The sequence below is a fragment of the Morone saxatilis genome, unplaced genomic scaffold (assembly GCF_004916995.1).
Source record: "Morone saxatilis isolate NCDOM2014 unplaced genomic scaffold, NCSU_SB_2.0 Contig14, whole genome shotgun sequence".
Taxonomy (NCBI): domain Eukaryota; kingdom Metazoa; phylum Chordata; class Actinopteri; family Moronidae; genus Morone; species Morone saxatilis.
Genome location: NW_023339696.1, coordinates 6,932,605 through 6,939,296, shown reverse-complemented (window position 1 = coordinate 6,939,296; position 6,692 = coordinate 6,932,605). Strand labels below are relative to the sequence as shown.

General features: G+C 39.7%; 1 protein-coding gene across 1 annotated transcript in view; it reads right to left on the bottom strand.

Moving 5' to 3' along the window:
• arhgdig (Rho GDP dissociation inhibitor (GDI) gamma) overlaps nt 1–6,692 on the bottom strand; it is a 24,620-nt gene that overhangs the window by 17,247 nt on the left and 681 nt on the right. The window lies entirely within an intron of this gene.

The following is a 6,692-nucleotide window of genomic DNA, read 5'->3' as shown; positions in this document are numbered from 1 at the left end:
ACATTTCCATAAATCTTTATTTAACAAGACTTCTTGGTAATTTTTTTAATTGATATGTAGGCAAAATGCATTTCTACTGTTTTTATGATATAGGTTTTTTGCTGAAGTCAAGTTTTCTCTTAAATAAGACTTCTCTAACGTCACAGTGTATGGCAGTGTATGTTAGCATGGAACGCTATGGCTGATTTGGGCTTTTTCAGTTTGCCGTCGTCACTTAAAAGGTGGTAATTAATGATGTTTTGTTGATTTTGTGTCCCTAATTTATAAGGATTAGGATTATAAGGATTAGGATAAGGCACTGGTTAGTTTCCCCACCTCACACTTTCTTCTTAAGTTTATCTGGCAGCTTAATTACCATTATCCCCACAGAAGTTTCTTTCACATTATTCCTGCTGTCTTTGAGAAAGAGGCCTTTAAAAAAGTTCGTTAGAATAAATATTTAACGTATATATCCTCGATTCTGATATTATACATTGTAAATTCCACCATTTAGCTTCTTAAATCTGCACACTTTATATATCAAAGACAACAGCTGTTTCAATATCTCAGGTTGTGCTCTTTGTGTTGGATCCAGTTCACTGGAAGGAGCTGAAAACATGAAGCACTAAAAAACCGATACCAGGTGGCTCACTGAAAAAGGTTCATCCTTTCACACTTCCAAACAGTCTCCAAGCAAATTCGCTGATGTAAAATTGGCTACTTTAAAAAATACTAACACAAAGATTTAACTCTCTCCCTTCTGCACACAAAAACACACAAAGTATATATAGTGTGTCAGATATGGAAGCTACATGACTTCATAAATGATTCAGCCAGATGTATTTACATATCAAACCCTGCCGCCCATCCCCACATGAGCGAGCGTGTGCTCACATGCACACACGTTGCAGCGTAAACTGTGTTTCTGAGCTGCTATTAAAACCAGCTTCCTCTCTGACATCTGAGAGCTCCTCTTTGATCTCCAGACTGCTGACCTGTCACAGTAGCTGTATCAATTAACATTTATTTGAAAAGGCAGGGTTTGGTCCACAGAGATACAACTGAGTGTTTTAATATGGATTTCTTTTAACGTTGTAATATGTGATGGTAAATTACGCTGAGTCTGAAACAATGAATCTGATCTAAAGACTGATTTTTATGCACTATTTGAAAAATATATAGATACTAATATTAACAATATACAAATTCAGTCCCCTTATGTGACAACCTAAAATGGTTTATATAACATTTTGTGCATGGAGCGCTGTATTAAGATACCATTTAAAATAGTTTTATGAGAGCGGACCAACTTGTTAGAGAGGTTTTTCTAAAATCTGTGACAATTATTCTTTGTCTTGCATTTAGTTTTATGAGTAACAAAAGGGAGGGGGAAAAAAGTTGTTTTATTAGTAATTTATTTAAAAAGCAGCAGAATAAAGAATAAACATGCGGGTCTAAAGCCCTCCATATTGTGTGAATCTGGTGTTAGAAACAAGCTAACTGTGTGTGTATTTCTGCTCTTCTTGGACATATGTGTGTGGTCTTTTAACTGTTTCCGCCCCCTCATCTGTGATGTGATATTAACTGGTGGATTTTTTTGACGCCTGTAAAATCGCCTCATTACCCAGTAGCTTCTGAAACCATCTTCTGCATCATTAGACACATGCCTGTTGTAAAATATGCGCTACAAGTGTAAATCAGGTTTCTGTGTTCTTGCAGAAAAGCTTAAAATCACGATTGGTGAGGAATTTAATTCATTTGTTTACCTTTTTTTTACTCAAAAGAATAGTGAGGGACGTGTCTAAAGAGGAATGCTGGAAAAAAAAACACACATAAAACTGAGCCAAGACATCAGTAAATGCAAAATAATTTTTCCTCTTGTGCCTGCATATAAAAAAACACAGACTTTTACCCATAACCTGTTCTAACCCTGTCGCCACATCAAACACCATTTGCAGAAGACAGAGGATCCACAGCAGTATGTACTACCACAAGACACAGACTCGGTGTTCATCTGTTGATATTTAATGCTAAACCAACACGCTTAGTGAAAATCAACACAGCAATCTGTTTGGCAGGGGAGAGGTGGCTTCAGGGGAAGAAGGATTTGAAGAGGACTGCTCACATGAGACCTCAAACACACACTGAACATATTCTTCTGTTAGTTTTTTGTTGACATGAGTTTTTCACATATGGCTGAATCCTATTGCTACAATCTATTGTAGCTCGATACAGTGTCCCCATGACTTTGGATAATCCACAGGCATTACTGCCACTTGTTTGGTAGAAAGTAATGCCAAAAGATGTTGCTGTTTATTAATGATTTATTATTATATTATAAATGTAATCTGTCACTGCTTTGAACACCACAAAAGAAATTCTATTGACCCCTATTGTATTGGATAGATGGCAGTAAGCTCAGCTATCTGTGCAACCTGTGCAAAGTGAGGGCTCGCTCAGGCTTGATTGTTGACAAAAAAACAACTTATCGGCAAGCTGCTCCAGTTTTGGTGTGTGGCTAGCTTTTTTCTTAATCTATGATTCTTTTGCCCTCTCTTGCCAAGAGTTAGATGAGAAGATTGAAATACTCTCATGTCTGTATGCTACATATGAAGCTACAGCCAGCAGCCGGTTAGTTTAGCACAAAGACTGGAATGGGCAAACAGATAGCCTGGCTGTCCAAAGTTGACAAGAGCTCACTAAATGACATGTTACATCTCATTTGTTTAATTTATACAAAAACCGACATGTAAAAATGTCAATTTCCCTTTTTTTCTGACCATTTCTGAGAGCAGCAACTTCCTGCAGCCTCTGCTGGTTAATAGCTCCACAAATTGATGATTTTTACAGTGTATGGATTAACAGACGAGATCTAACTTGTTGCTGCTAGTCAGATTTTGTAAGCTTCAGACAGAGCCAGGCTAGCTGTTTCCCTCTATTTGTATGTCTTTGTGTTAAGTTAAGCTAACCAGCTGCAGGCTAGCAGGCCAGGTGATTCTCTGCCAAAGAGCGAATAAGCGTATATAAAGTGTAAAGGTTAAGTGGATTGCTTAAGTGTGTGCAGTTCTGGTGTTTATCTGAACAATGGAAGCTCCAAAATGAACACCCTATTGAAAACACTGTATCATAAATTGGTTATTATCTCTCAAACTGAACAGGAAATGTTTAATTTAATCTGAGGTAATCAAAGTTAAACTGCTCTCCACAACAGCTTTCCTCTGTTTTAATAATTGCTTCCTGTCTGCCTTCTCTTCCCTTAACCCAGATAACTGTTCACTGTGTCAGGAAAACACTTCTTTACACTGTGGTGTTTGTGAGTGTGTGTGCCCTAAGCGTTCATTTGCTGTTTTTTATAGTCCTTTGAGGCCCGCTGTCACTGCTCTGTTCTCATACTATAACGAGACCTGTGGGACGCTGAAACACACATATACAAAAGGACACACACACACACACAGCGAAAGATAAAAAGTAATCTTTCAGGGCTCTGCAAAGCCAATAACAGCTTTTACAATGAAGGAAAAGGCAGTAAGCGAAGAATGACCAACATAACAGCATTACAGCAGGTCATGTAGCAAGGTTTGCTTCCATCTCTGAGGCTGCTGTCAGTGCCACACAACGCCTCCAGAATTGATCTGTCACCTGCAGGATTTCCGTGTAAGGCTACAGACACCCCGTCAACACTGGAGACGCTCATAACACTTCATCGTGCTAACCAGCTAATCGTTGGAATCTCATTTCCAATGTTTCCTTGGTGATGAAAGGCTGAGATGACAAACAAATAGATACCAGCTGCTGAGATTCAGCACGCTGAGGACAACTCATGACTGACACTGCAGCTGCTGCAGCGTCCTGAATTACTGAAGCTGTCACTATTAAATATGCTTTGCTTGTAATGTCACATGTTGTTAGTGATGCAGGTATGATGCAGCTTTTTCACATAAGATTGAAATGTGTTTTTGCTGTTTTAAAAATACATTATCCATATGCTGTCCCAATGTCTTAATTTTTATGCCAAAAACTAAAAAGTAGGTTGTTCAGTGCACATCTCCAGGGTAACAGGAACAACATGGATGCATAGCAACCCTTTAATATTCATAACTAAGTAAAACTCAAATCATAGTGAGTTTTACAACACACTGGTTCTTTGTATTGGTGTTGGATAAAATATTTAGACCCCTCAAGCCTAGGATACAGCTCTTACTTTTTCATCATATATAAGCCCAAACACACTTAACTGCCTGATATCTGGCATAATAAAGGGCCAGTACTGATACCTCTACAACACTTGAGCCAATACTGATGACATTTGTTTTTTATCATAACCATGGACAAGCATTTTTTGATAACAATCCCTTTAAGAGTCATTGCAATATTGTTGTATATTTAATATTTCACTGTTTCAGTTGCCTTGAACAAACACCATTTCCCATAAGCCTTATGCCTTTGAGGGCTGAACATCACATCTTGACAAAAGAGCAGATCCATGGGCGACTCGAGGGGTCACGGTTAGTTCAGACATTTCTGTAAAAACAGCAAGTCGCTGGAGACATTTATAGACATTACAGACATTACAGCTAAAACGAATGGGAAAATTACTGTAGGACATGGACAAAAACAAGCTACCAGAAATACCCGTGCTGTTGTGCTTATATATTTTCAGGGGAGCTGTAGTTTCATTGCTAAAATCACAAAGATTTAAATTTCTAACAGCAACTGCTGTAGAGGCAGTCAGTTTGTCTTGTTGAATGTGGAAAGTAAACCTCAGGAACACACTTCATGTGTCCATAAAGACCATTGAAATGCCGAATGAGAGATTGTACTGAGCTACAGAAGCTAGAGGCTCGCCCAGATGTGACATCATGACTTCAGCTCTCCATAGACACAAAGCAAAATGACTGTACATCATACACACTCACACACACACACACACACTGACTCACACACAGTATTATATCCTCAGCTGCTCCGTCAGCCTTGTTGAGACAGCAGGTTGTCTAATTGACTGACTTGATTGGTCTCATATGTGTCTGCTCTCCCGTACAACCTCATTTGTCACTACTGGGACAGAAAAAAATGAGGAGGGAGGCAGACACAGTTTCTCAAACACATCTGACATCTGTGCGTGTGTGTGTGTGTAGACGTCAGTAGTAGAAGCGAGCAGCTAAAGAAAGAAGGTAAGAGGAAGGTAAAAGAGGCAGGAAGGAAATATCAGTATTCAGCCTCAAAAACACGACAGACTGAGATTAGAGAGGAAAAGAAGGATGGGAAGAAAATAAAGACAGAGAGACAGGAGAAAGGGAAGAGAAAAAAGGATTTCAATTAGCCTGTTTGAACGCTTGCTGCTCGCTGCCTGCGCTGGTGTTTGGTGATTGACAGCTCATGAAGAGCGTTCTGCCACATGGGCCTCACCCACTCACCCACTCTCTCTCTTTCTCTACCACACACACACACACACACACACACACACTCACACACTTTGTAAAACATCCTGAGCTGCTCTGCCTTCTTTCCTGGAAACAGCTGCTGACAGAACATGTCGATCTCACCCGCCAACGTTTCCCCTTTGTTTTATGTTTACCCCCTCCTCGTCTTTTTCCTGGTAGAAAAGAAGTCCTCTCCTCCTTTCTCTTCTTGTTCTCATCTTCCACCTACTCCCTTCTAACCATTTCCACTTATCTTCCTCCTCCTCTGTTCATAACTTCACCTCCTCGTTGCTCCTCTTCCATTCCTCTTTACCTCTAAGTTTCTCACCTTCCTTCCTCCTCGCCTCGTCATTTTGCTCCCTACACTCTCGCCATTTATCTTCCACTCAGTCACCTCCCACGTTCCTATCAAAATCTCCTCCACCTCCTCGTTTTTCAAAATTCAATCTCAGCCAAGTGTTTTTGACAAGATTCAATGTGTCATACCCACAGAAATCTGTACAGACAGCAAAAATCCCCTGTATACAGTCTGTCCTCACTTGAAGCTGTTTTTTTTGTTTTGTTTTTCCAACTAAAGAAATTTAGCAAAAACAGCAATGAATTATTCTTTTTGTACTGACATATTAGAGTGATTAGCTATTGAATCATTCAGTGCTTCAAAAGTGTCTCTGATGTTTAGGAAATGAATGAATGGTTGAACTTCAGAGAGCTGCTGCTGAATGTAGTAAATCAGCAGCAGAAACCGACTGAAAACTGTGACATGAAGATCCACGCTTGGTGACTCCTCGGATCTTGACTTGGAGCAGAGCAATCAATTCAAATTGTTTGAAATTCATAGAGTTAATGGAATGGATTATTCATGGCCGCCTTAGATCTTAAATCACATTTCACTTCCACTTCCCAGAACTTCACTTGAAGATGATCTCTCGTTTCCTCTCTCATCAGTGAGTCTGGTTTCTGGTCTCTCTTTTCTCTCTCGCCCTCTGTTTCTGTGTCTCTCTTTTCAAATTACTTGCCATTTTTCTCTTGATCTCACAAAACACACACTCTCACGCATACACCTGTGTGAGGGGAAACCCCAGGACTGTTCCACCATCTGGAACTGCTCAGCACTACTGCAGTGTGTTAACAACACAGAGAGAGAGACAAATATACCGCTAATTCAAAAGCTAAAATTACTGTTAGAAGTAACAGCAGACAATGATAACGTCATTTGACTTGTGCAAGCGCTGTGTCATCACACACACACACACACACACACACACACACACACAGTCACATGTCCATTAC